At 47.8% G+C, this 13,151-nt stretch overlaps 1 protein-coding gene across 1 annotated transcript in view; it reads left to right on the top strand.

Annotated features, from left to right (window-relative positions):
- Positions 1 to 13,151, top strand: part of Rptor (regulatory associated protein of MTOR complex 1) — a 285,695-nt gene that overhangs the window by 92,038 nt on the left and 180,506 nt on the right. The gene's annotated exons all lie outside the window — the stretch shown is intronic.

Genomic DNA, 13,151 nt, shown 5'->3' with positions numbered 1-13,151 from the left:
TCCCCAAAGTGGGGTTACACCTGATAGGAGTGCTCAAAACCAAACAGAGGTCCGAACCGCTAAGCTATCTCTCCAGCCCCTTGCGTACAACTTTTAAGGTCTTTTGAAACAATATTAGTTTTGCTTTGTACTTAAGCAAAATTCATCCTGATTCCAAAGTTAACTGCAGTCAAGTATATTTGGAAAATCTGGCTGCTAGCCCTGTTTTCTAGCCAACCCCAGCCCGTAGGCAACACTTAAGCATTTCAGCAACATGACATACACGCAAGACTCTGTTCTTCTTGCTTGTGTAAATGGTGGACTGTATGCACATGATTTTCTTCTCAGTGTTTTTGCACTAAATCAGATTAGCATTCGAGGTTCTCGTTAGAGTTACAGCTGTCTTCTTTTCTCAAACTCAGCACTGTTCCATTTTGGGCCATTGGTTTCTCATGGGGTGAACATGGCCATACATATGGGAACAGTCGCAGGCTGGCTTTTACCTTTCAGCTTGCAGTCGTGACACACCACAGAGGTTCCCGACGTTCAGGGGCAGTGCTGCAGCCAAGAACAGTCTCTCCTGTGTCTGCCTGGAACCTTGTAAGCAAGTCTGAGGAAGTGAAGGGAGCCCTTAACTTTAGGAGTGCAGTAGCCTGATGTGCAAGCAAGAGTTTCTCTTTGGTGACTTTTGCCTCGTCTTCAAATGGAGGATGGAGGAATTGTTAAATAATGCATACGAGAAAGAAAGACAAATCTCATGTGAAAATGCTCTCTGGGGTAAATCTGTGGGGGAACTTGAAGTGTACCCTTCTTACTCTTTTCTGTTTCAGTGTTACTTGCTGTTACTTGCCCACTGGATGTCCCTGCTGGGTACACAGAACAGAGACCCTCTGTGTGGCCCCATGAATAGATGGCCCTTTTCTTCCTTGTGGTAGAAATCCAGGATGGTCTGGCTGTCAGTTGGAGGGCAATGCAGACATTTGGCTAAAGCTGCTGAAGTAATCCAGAGCAGTGTCAGAGACTGTGTGGCTGAACTGGCGAGCTCAAACCCCCAGCATGGGTCTATATGAATGCTGAGAGCAGAGCTCTGCTGGCAAGATGGGTGTGGGTGTGTCTGCAGTTATCTGTGGTCCTCAGTAGCTCGTTCCACCATCTCATACAGTGAGGAATCAGTAGCTGCTCTGCTGTCCTGCTGTAGCACATGTTCATTTCCTGTGCAGTGTGAGGCTGTGAGAGGTCTGACCTGTCCTCTTGACATTTGGTTAGTGTCACAGATGCTGTGGCGTCTGCAGTCTTCAAGGCGTTCAATGACAGCATGAGCTGTGCCTGAATGGCAGGAATCTCAGGAGCTGTTGTGAATCTTGGTAGCAGTACAGGTCCAGTGGGAGGTCTTAGCCTGCTGCCTAGTGAGTAGTGCTGCTCCTAGTGGCCAGAGTCCAGTCCACCACCCGTTCCGTTCCATTCAGCTTCTTGAATTCCCAGTGGTCCTCTTTCTTTCTCCTGGCTGGTTAGCACATGGAGCGGCGCAGGGAACCAACAGCTGTTGACTGTTTTTGGAGAAGGTCGGGAGCACAGATGCCAGAGAGAACATGGCGTAGGTTGGAAGCCCCTGGTGAAGGCTGGTAGCAGTGCATGACAGGTGTTGCTGGGTGATGCTCCGAAAGAGCGTTCTTAGTCGTCAGGTAGTCGCAGGCTTCTGTGCACTAACAGGCATGAGAAGTTAGTGGAGGCATTGGCCAAGCTTCAGGATGGAGATTGCTTGTCCTGTGTACCAGGGGTGCAGAGCACTGGGCAGGCTGAGTGGAGTGGATGGGTCATAAGCTGGTGGGCTTGCCAGGCAGGTGGGGTTTTTTGGTTTTTGTTTGTTTGTTTTATTTTGTTTGTTCTTGCTTGCTCCCATTTGCACAGCCCAAGAACTCTGTATTAGTCTGACGTCAAAACTGTAAGGCTGGAAGCTGGCTTTTGGCTTTGAAATTGCTCTGCCATGTGTGTGCTGTGAGACTTCCTTTCTGTAAAACAGGGAGTGCCAGCATTGTCTACCCTGTAGTATGGTAGCAAGAGAAAAGGGGCGTTAGGAAATGAACCCTCAGATTGTATCCTGAGGGATGTTGTTGCCTCTGGCTGCCCAGCTGTCCTGGGAAGCCTGTGCTGTACAGGTGTTTCAAAGAGAAAGTTTCCAGGTTGAGGAGGGCACTGACCTAGGGCAGTGTGGGAGCCTGAAGCCTTCTGTGGAGGTGGCTCTTTGCCTTGGGTGCATCTGCTTTTCTCTTCTCTAACGTTCCACAGCAGGCAGAGTGCAGTAGAGTGCAGCGAAGCCTGGAGGTGTGCCGAGAGAAGGAGCTGTCTCACTCACACAAAGGGAGCAAATGGAGACGTCTCTGGTACTTTTGGAACCATCATCTTTCTTAGCAGTCATTTCAGATGAAACACATAGCCAAACTGTGGTGGCACACGCTTTGATCCCTGCACCTGGGGGGCAGAGGCAGGTGGATCTCTGTGAATTAAACCCTGAGGCTAACCTGGTCTACAGAGCTGGTCTTAGGACAGTCAGGGCTACACAGAGAAACCTTATCTCGAGGGGAAAAATAAAATGAAACATATAGACAATGTGAGCATCCCCCCAAAATTGATAAATGATGGTGGAAGTGGCATGAGAATAACTGTTACTTCTGAACTTTTGTTTTCTAAATGCTCATTTGGAGTTCAGGGACTCAGGCTGCAGAGGTGTCTGGCCAGACCTGGCAGGTAGCCAGTCAGGTGGAAAGAAGATGCTAAAGTGTCCACTCTCTCTGTCATGATGAGCTGTTTTGTTTGGTGGTTTGACCAGCACCATTTTCCCGCATCCCAGGCGCTGATTGAGCTGTAGCTAGCTGTTATGATAGGCTTTGCTACTGTGGTTCCTGTCCCTGTCCAGCAGCCTGGGTTCTTCAAGCCTCTGGTTATACATTGCAGAGACTCAAGGGGTCCTTGTACAGAACAAGAGGTAGTTTTTGTTTTATGTTCTGTGAAGGGATTGAGATGGGAGACCAGTCTTGTGGTGACTTCTATCACAGGGGAAAGGGCACACAGAACGACATCTCCACAGAAGTCTTTTTAAGGGAAATTCAATGTTCTAATGGAGTGGACCTGAGTCACATAATACCCGCCCTCCATTCTTCCTGATGAAAGTCAAGCCCCGGGTCTACGTTGAGACTTAGGAGGGCTGGTAGAGTACCCTCAGCTAATCAAGGCAAAAGGTTGTTAATAAAGTGAAGGCAGTCTAGATGCGACTCAGCCACACAGTTAAGTGACATGTGTATCCAATCCAGAGACAGGATCTGAGGATGTGCTACTTCCGAGGGTCAGGCCACATGTGGTTGGGGTTTGAGCTTGGGTAGATGAGTCCAAGGTCAGACAGGAAACCTAGTGGGGTGGCATGCGGCAGCCAGAGAGGAACACTAGAAGCACAGAGATTTGGCCAGAGATTTGCTCTTGAAGGTACACCTAGGAAGGTGTGTGTAAGACACAATGCCAAGAGGCAAGCAATACCAAGACCTCGTCAGGAGATGCAGCTCAGAGAGGAGGAGCAGCAGCTAAGTAATCGGAGGACAGCTGTACTGGGCTTGTTTCTGTCATCTAGAAAGTGGGAGCCTCAGCTGTGAGATGTGTCTGTCCCGTTGGCCTATAGGCAGCTCTGTGGGTGTTTTCTTGACTGTTGCTTACTGTGGGAGGGTCCAGTCCATTATGGTATCCCTAACGCAGGATGAGCAAGCCACTAAGCAGCATTCCTCTGTGGTGTCTGCCTTAGTGACTGCCTCCAGGTTTCTTCCTCGAGCCTCATCCTGATTTCCCTCCATGGTGGACTGTGTTGCCTTTGGCCATGGTGCTTACCACAGCAACAGACTGCAGAGTAGGACAGTAGGAGAGCCTGATGAAGGACTAGTGAGAGCTCTGCCAGGCGTGGAGCCACAGGCCTCTTTGGCCAGCAGGACTGGGCTGAGTGCTGCTAGGATTCTGGGAAACAGCCCGGAGAATGGTGAGGTCAGAGCAAGGAGCCAGGGAATCTTGCTGTGTGCACCTTTTCATGTGTGTGTGTGTTGGTGTGCTCCTTGCAGGAGTGCTGTGTGGCTCTTGATCTTCATATGTGTCTCTTAACCAAAGGGAAAGGAAGAGATGGACAGAAGACAGCAATGTCGCTCGCTGAGTCACACACCGAGTCACCCATCTGGTCAGCTCTGCTTTGCTCTGCCACCATTTTAAGTTTTCCCTGCTGTTATTTTCTCCTCACTCTACTCCTGAGGAGGTTATAATCTGACATGGGAGTGCACTGCGAGCCCTGGCCTCCATCTGCAAGAACGACTTGTCCTCATGGCTTTATACGTATAAATAGGTTCCTCTGCCTGCCCACTGGAGGGTTTCCAGGGTCTTCATGGAGACACACAGTGTGTCTTGTATAGGAACTCATTATCTGGGTACTGCCTAGATGGAGACCCACCTCGGAGGGAGTGGCCTGACTGATGGCTGTGTCTGACTAGTGGGTGAACTGGGTGCTTTGGTGCAGGTGTTGGCCTGTGCTGCGCTTCTTACGGCATTCACTTAGAGTGCGTGGTCTTGGAGCAGAGGCGGCTGTCAGGGCAGCATGTCATCCGCCAGAGGAGCCTGGGAGTGGTAGTTACGTTCCTTGCTGCTTTCCAGCTCAGCTGAACGGATTTCTTTAAAACATCTCTAAACATTGAGGAAATATAGAGGCTCTAAGCCCCTGCTTTTAGCCCTAAAGGCTAGTGCCACCACACTGAGTAGAAAAAAAAGACAGGATCCATTCTCACAGCCCTAGTTGAACAGGACAGTGGTGCTGGATGCCTTACAGAGGCATCGCCCTTTGCTGCCCACATGCAGGGAGTGCAGGAGACAAACGGGAGTACGAATATGCACCAAGGGTAATTGGCCTTTTTCCCAGTTACTCAGTGAGGCTCTGAGGGAGGAGAAGGCTTAAATTTCTAAAGCAAATCAGTATTTGTAACCTCAGGGCTGGGGAGGAGGCATGGCTCGAGTCGTTGCAACCTGCTAAGTAGAACCTACCTTCTCTGGAAGCTTCCCGTCCATTCCTGCTCTGGTTGTCTCCAGGCTGATTGGAAAGTGCTCTGAGAGCTTTCCGCCCCCAGAAGAAAGGTGGGTGTGTGTCACTACCTGCATCTCCCTGGAAGAGCCGTCTCTGTCAGGTCTCACTCCACCTGTACAGGCCTAGTCCCCATGGACAGAGCCTTTGATGGCTACACTTTGCATTAACAGGAGGCGGCGGCTCTGCTGTGGTGACCAAGCCACCTCAGCTCTAGAGCTTGCCGACCTCTATGACTGAATGTGGCATGTGATTTCCCTGTTATCTCTTGGTAGTAAATAGAAACAAAGACATGGTTGCCCTTCCTGGAACAGGCAGTGCAGGAACATTTGTAGGTAAGGTTACAGGTGGGCAGAGCCCAGTCCTCAAGAAACAGGGTTAGTCATAAACAGGAGTAAATCTGGTTTGTCTCTATTATAGGCCCGGGATGGAGGTAGGCTGGTTCTTCAGTGCCTAGGGAGGAGGGGCTTTGGTGTAGATGTGAGAGAGAGTACTGCCAGAGGAATCTGGCAGAGTCTGGAACAGGGAGAGAAAGCAGTAGACTGAGTCAGGCCATGAGAGGAAAGAGGGCAAGAACAGTTTGTTCTGAGTTATTTTGGGACCTAACACTCTTGGTAACATGGTTTGAGGCATGCCTTTCCATATCCATGCTCCCTGCTTATGTCATCTGAGAGCCTTGGTGGGAAATGTGTGTCTTGATCTGAGTGTATCTCCTCACCTCAGGGTCTTGCCTGACTTGTGGCTTTTGATGGAGTCTTGGGGATGGCCTTGGCCATCTTGCTCTGCTCCAGGCTATAATTCTGAGGTGAAATGTTCTATAATCCTCGTTTCTGTCTACTCAGATGTGATACATTCTAAAATGCACTCATACGTAGATTTAGAAGTACTTTATTTTATTTCATTTCATTACAGACACTCTGAAGAAGAAGCTTCTGAAATGGGATGTGATATGTTGCTCAGTTTGGCTAAAATAGCAACAGTGACTCAGGAAACTCTAGATTTGGGCTCGTTCAGAGTTCCCTGTCCAGTGTCTTATGTTTGCATATCAGGTGGGTTCCTCACCTGTGAGGTGAGGTGACTTCCTGGACTGAAACCATCTCCAGGGCTGCTGTTTGAAGGTGTTTCACCATTTTCACTTCATGCTTACTATGCAGTTTCATATGCGCTTTGTAATTTTGGAAGGCATGTAGCCAGCACAGTTAAAATGACAGGTGCTGGCTGGAGGGAAGGTTCAGTGGGTAGAAGAAGCCCTGGCTGCTGTGCCAGAGGACCCAGGTTCAGTTTCTAGCACCCACATGGCAACTTGAAACCATCTGTAACTCCAGTTCCCGGGGTATGATGTCCTCTTCTGGCCTCTGTAGGCACTGTGTGTTTATAATACAGAAGACTGACATGCATTTTCCCCCCCTTTCCTTTAAATAGCTTGCTCTGCTGGTTCATGCATTTGGTCTCAGCATTCAGGAGGGAGAGGAAGTCAGATCTCTTGAGTTCAAGGCCCGTTTAGACTATCTAGTGAAAACCTGTCTCAAAAACAAAAAAGGTTTATTTTCTCAGAATTGTATTATATCTTCCTCCCCCTTAAAATTATTTATTAGATTTATTCAATTTATTTTAAATGTATGGCTGCTTTCTTGCATGTGTGTCTTTGCACCATTTACATGGGCAGGTATTCTTGGAGGTCAGGAGAGAACATCAGAACTCTAGGTATGGATGGTTGTGAACTACTATGTGGGAACCAGGGAATCGAACCTGGGTCCTCTGGCAGAGCAGCCAGTGCTCTTAACTGCTGAGATAGCCCCATTCCCCTCTTTGAGACAGGGTCTTGTGAGGTAGCCCATGCTGCCTTGGCCTGTCTGTTGCTGGTAAGACATGTACTGCCACATCTGCTCCAGATCTGCGTTCTCACTTACCCAGCTCCCAGCTTGCTTTGTGGGATGAAGCAGGATCGTCACTCAGGACACAAAAGGAACTGCCAGGTGACTCAAGGGTGAGTCCAGCGTTGTCTGACATCTCTAGAGAGCAGAGGCCATGCACGCCAAACACTGGCTCCGCTGTACTCTAGCCCCTTTCTGGTCTTCTAAGGCACAGGCTTGCAGCCAGGTACCGTGATGGCCTGATGGACGCTGCAGTGCCCAGCTCCCAAGTGCCATTTCCCACAGCATTTTACAGAGTGGTGTTGACATTCACTTGTGTCACTTTGATGTCAGATGCATTTCATCATTTTGATTTGTTTCTTTACTAATTGCTATAATTAATGTCAATAACAGTCTGGTGTCACTCAAGCAACTAGCTGCTGTTAGTACGGCATCAGGGTGTGGAGAGGACAAGGACACGCCATGCACTGAAGGGCATGTACAGAATTGTAGGCAGTGTTGGCCCCTCCTAGTCTGTCCTGTCTTGTAAACATTTGTACATGAGTGGAGAGTGAGCAGCGTCCACCTTCCCCAGATATCACCCCTGCAGTGAAGCTCAGGAAAGAGCAGGCCCCACTTCAGCTGTCCAAAACACAGCAGAGATGTGGCTAGAGGTCTTTGGGGCAGTGATGCCTACCTGCCAGATCCTCCGTCAGCATCCCTGCTCTCCATACAGGGCTTTTCTGGGTACTTCCTCTTCCCATGGGGGCTTCAGCCTTGTTTCCGTGAGCGTCCATGGGCTGTCACACAGTTGAATGTGGGCTTTGGACCTTGCACTGTATAATGTTAGCTTTCCTGCAGGCCTTAGTGATACCATTTTGTTTTGTTTTATGCTGCGTTCTGATCCTGGGTGAAGGAACCCTGAGAGTAATTTCACTTTGCTGGACCCTAACCCTGCCCCCTCGAGGTAGGTAATCCAGATTGCCCAGCCCTGAAAGTAACCCTGCCCAGTGCTCTAATGCGCTTTGCTCATAGGACTTAGGGAACCTGGAGGAACCTTTTAAGTCTCAGCTTTCTAAACCTTTCATCTACTGGCATGGGCCAGCATGGACTGGCCCCAGAATAATCAGTTTGTTTATTTTTATTTCTCTCTGTAACAACTGGTTAAGCCAGTTCACTAAAACAGTTAGGTTAGTCATCTCTGCCCTCCATTATGGCTCCGCACTGACGGAAGTGTTGTGTTTAACACCCTTAGAAGGGTGTAAGTCAGTGCGGCTCTGGCAGACCCTCATCTGAGAAACGCCAAGGTGCTTTTCTTGTAATGACTCTCAGGTTTGGTGCCTGCAAAGCAGTCCTTCCATTTTCAGGTGTTTGTTCTTTGTGCCGCTGTTCAAGGATGCACACTCCTTCTCCAGAGACTTCGCATTTTGCCTGGAGAAGTTCATATTTGGTAAATCACCTCCTCTGGTTTCATGAACATCTTTCTGTTGTCCTTAAAGACCATGGCTGTGATTTGTTCCAGGGAGGGAGCAGAGAAGCAGTGTTTTACAGCGTTCCACATCACTTCTCAGAATGTTGTCTGTTTCTTAACTTGTGGTCCTCGCATATGTACATAGAAAAGGCCAAATGGAGTTATCAGTGAGGGGGTGGGGTGGGTTCCATTTTCTGCTGTTTCACCTTCACGTGTAACCTTTTCTTGCCAAAGGCTACTTGACTTTTGGCCTTGCCTTTTCTTCCTGTTCTGACCTCTTGCCTGCTGTTCTCTGAACAGTCTCAGTAGATGCTGCCTGACCCTGGCTCATAACCACAAACCATATTCTGGTTCACAAAGGCCCTAGATTTCATTTGTGGTTCTCTTGTCTGCTTATATTCCAGCCACTTGCTGTGTCTTCCTCAAGTAATGTTACTGCATAGTCTTTATTTTGTTTGTATATTTGCTTACTTATTTTGAAACAGGGTCTTGTTGTGTAGCCTGGGCTGGCCTTGAACTTGAGCCCTTACCTAAGTCTCCTTAGTGCTGGGATCAAGGAGTGAACCAGAATACATAGCTCTTATCATTATATTTATTTAAGCATGCATATAATATACGTTTTGATCAAATCTGCCTGCCACCATTTCTTTCCCTCCACTTACTTCCCTGTTCCCTCCCACTGCCTTTCCCTTCAAACTTTATATGCCCCACACCACCACCCACCAACTACCTGCTGAGTTCAGGCGGGTTACCTGTTTGTGCATGAGTTTGAGACTGAAACTGGAGAATGGCTTGCCTCTCCCCTCCAGCCATCAACTGCCTGGAGCTCATCACTGCTCATGGCTCTTAGAGGCTCCTACAGGCTGCACAATCTCCATTTCCTCAGTCTCACAAAGGAGGAGCCAGAGCAGGACAACACCTCTCGGTCACAGCTCCACGGGAGTGCTGTCTCCAGCATCCACAGCTCTCATGAGTGTCTCCAGATTCTGACCCTGACCCAGAGTTTGCCTTCAGAGGGTGGATGGATGCCTCTGCTCAGCAAACTCCATCATCTAAATGGACATCCAAAGTTAGAACTTCTGCTCTCAGAACTGAAGGGTAGGACCAGCAGCTCAACTGGAGCACTGGCATCAGTGGCTGTCGTGTACCTCGTGGTAAACTACAGGAATACTCCTCCTAAAGCCAGGCATGTGGGGGTGGGGGGTGGGGGTGGGGCTTCAGGGGCTGTCAGCCTCCTCCCCACTATCTTGCATTTTCCCTGGCAGAGTTGTTTCTGTGAGTCTGAGGCCAGCCAGGTCTACAGAGGGAGTTCCAGGACAGGAAGGACTAGAGAAAGACACTGTCTCAAACATGTAAGGAAGAAGAAGGCAAGAGGGAGGCTGGGAGGGAGGAACAGAGGGAAAGCCCCCACATAACGTAAAGGAGAGAGTGCTTCAGAATGAGAGCAGACCACTTCCATGTGTAGCCGCAGTCACTGGAAAGCCTCTGAAGCGTCTGCTCCCTGCTCCCTGCTCCCTGCTCCCTGCTCCCTGCTCCCTGCTCCCTGCCTACCGCTCCCTTCTTTCCTGCCGCCGCAGGCCTTCCCTGCTCGCCTCTGCGCAGCTATCACTGGGTTCCTAAAGTCCATGGAACACTCAGCCACTGCCTGCAGACACTACACCTCAACAGGAATGTTGTTCTCTCACAGCACACCCAAGCCACAGAGCTGGAGTTACTCAGACAGCTTAGTAAAATTAGGGATTTGTTATTTCTGACCTTGGCTCTAGCAAGGTCTTATCTTGTGCAATTGCAAAAAAATTAAAATTAAAGAAAAAAAAAACCAACAAAACAGATTCAACCTCATTTCTTTACCTATCACACTGAGAGGACACATTAATGGACCAGCATGAAAGGCACTTCGGATATTAATAATGTGCCTCCCGGGGGTTGACAGGAATTAATTAATATTTTTAAGGGCTTTGAAATGAGAAACACTAAATTAAATGTCACCACACCACGTAAGGTTTTGTTTCAAAATGAGGACGCCTGGATAATGGCTCCGTGGAGTGAAAGACACATCGGCAGTGAAACACCCAGTAGCTTGGGGAATTTATGGGCATTTTCATTGGGCATACAAAATGACAAAACAAGTCTGCAGTACACTGCCTATCACACTTAGGCTTCCTCCTGAAAATCAAATCTCAGGATGCAATAAAATAGTTCATGGGCATTTTGGAACCTGCAACAGAGGAAAAGACTGAGTAACTTAGGGTAGTGCAGAGAAAGGCCAGCTCTGGATTCCATTTTCTTCCCAGTGCTGGTCTGCAGACAGTCCTCTGCCTGGGCAACAGGCATATGCTACGGACACCTAGGAAGGGCTCCTGGGATGGGATTCTGCGGTCCCTGTCATGCTCTTCTTCATTGCTCCCTGACTGCTGCTCTCACAAGGCAAACTTCAGATACTGGGCCACCATGGTGCAAAAAGGTTAGGCTGTTGTGGTGTAAGAGGGTACTGCCTCCAACCATGTAGGCAGTTGTAGGCAGACCTGATCTGGCAGATTTTGTCCTGCGCCTGCACCCAGTCCCTGTGAGCTTACATGTGCAACTTTGTTGTCAGTTCTAGCAAATACATTTTGCTTCAGATACTCTTTTCTTCTGCCTCTTAAGATTTTTCCTCAATGACCCTAGTGCCCTGCAGTGAGGCATGTGGTCCACTTGGAGCTGAGCTTGCCATAGTCTCTTACTGTCTGACTGAGTGTGTTTACTGCAGAAACAAACTTTTCTGATGACAGTTGAAAATGCACTGATCTATGGTGTAAAGATAAGAGCACAGAGAAGTTTATTACTGCATCTGTTAGCAGAATAATAGCAGTAGCCTCTTTCTAAGGCCTATGACCTAGCCAGCCAGGGGGTTTTGTTCCAATGAACGGTACAAACAAGGTTTCTGTCTTGTAGAGTGGATGTTGTTGTTATTATTATTATCCCAGCTAATGGTACAGACATGGTTTCTGTTTTGTAGAATGGGTGATGATATTGTTGTTGCTTGCTTATTTGTTTTCGTTTTTCCAGATATGGTCTTTCTCTGTAGCCCTGGCTGTCCTAGAACTCATTCTGTTGACCAGGCTGGTCTTGAACTCAGACATCTACCTGCTTCTGCCTCCTGAGTGCTGGAATTAAAGGTGTGTGCCACCACCATTGGGTTGTAGAGTAGACTTTAAATTCAACCAGAAACACAACACGTAATAGTCATAGCATTGTTGTGCCGCTGCATAAGACTGTTGGTAACTTGTCGTGCTCTTCAGTATGCGTGGCACCTTTCCACTGTGAACGTTAGACAGTCAGGATGAAGCACCAGTTGATTTCTCCATGTTCTGTGACTCAAGTGCTATTTTGGTAGCAATACGGTCTTACCTTTGAGTTCTGAAGTTAACCAAGAAAGACATGAAAATATCAGCAGCAAAGTGGCAAGATACAAAATTAACACACAAAACTCAGTAGCCCTCCTATATACCAAGAACAAATGTAGTGGGAAAGAAATCAAGGAAACAGTCTCGTTCACTGTATGTTTAAAAAAACCAAAAGAAACCAAACAAAACAAAAAACAAACAACCCTGGGCTACATATAACCAAGGAAATGAAAAACTTATACAATGAAAACTGTAAGACACTGAATAAAGAAACTGAAGAATTTGCTAGAGAATAGAAGGGCCTCCCATGCTGGTGGATTGGTAGGGTTAATATTGTGAAAATGGCCATCCTGCCAAAAGCAATCTACAGATATTCAGTGCAATTCCCATCAAAATTCCATTGCAATTCTTCACAGAAATGGAAAAGGCAATCTCAAAATTTATACAGAAACACTAAGGCCCAGGATAACCAAAACTTTTCCTAAAAAATAAAAATGCCACTGTAGGTATAATTCATTGTTTTATTTCTTTTTTAAAATTAATTATAAGTTTACTGTACTGCATTGTATGGAAACATATACCTAACTTTTAAAGGTCAGATCACAATGTCCACCTTCAGTCAAAACCTTTCATTGTTTTCTAGTGGGTTCTGCATAGTTTTGGAGGATATGACTGTGGTGCCTGGAATTATTTGCTGTGTTCCAGTGATATAATGATCCTTTCCCACACCGGGCTCTGGTCTTTAATGTTCTTTACTGGGATTTTGCCATTAGAAATTCAAGGTAGCGCACAGAATAGATGGAAGTGAACTCCTGCCCCCATCATTGGCTTCAGCATCCTTGGGACATTGCCAGACTCATCTCTGCACTGTCCCCCAACTTATTTCACCTGCATGTTAGCCCACATCTTAACCAAACTTATTGTAAAAATGAAATTCTTTCAGAACATTTTAATTGTCGGCTCTGCTCCTAGGGAGCCCCGGTGTGTGGTTCCACCTCTAGTGTCTCTTGTGGTTCCCTGGGCACTTGATCCCCAACCTCCTATCTGAATCAGACACCCTGAGAGTGTCTGAGAGGCTTTCCTGCATTAAGTGGGTTTCCCCTTTTCTGGGTCTTCGTGGTTTTTTTGCATGCCCCCCTTTCTTTCCTCGGCAGCTTGTTTCATTTCGTAAAATAGCCTGCTGGATGTTTATTGGGGTTGTACTGCATGTGGGTCTGGCCTGAGGAGAGCTGAGTGCCTGCTGAGGATGATGGGTGCTTGTTCAAGTCCCAGGTTTCTGTGCTTTCTCGCTGTGCTGGCCAGCTCCCACAGCGAGGTTCCACACCGCCTCCTCAGGCAGCTCTCACTCTTTAACTGTTGTTGCTTTG

This window comes from Meriones unguiculatus, chromosome 7 (assembly GCF_030254825.1).
Source record: "Meriones unguiculatus strain TT.TT164.6M chromosome 7, Bangor_MerUng_6.1, whole genome shotgun sequence".
NCBI classification, from domain to species: Eukaryota; Metazoa; Chordata; class Mammalia; order Rodentia; family Muridae; genus Meriones; species Meriones unguiculatus.
This window is presented reverse-complemented; position numbering and strand designations above follow the sequence as displayed.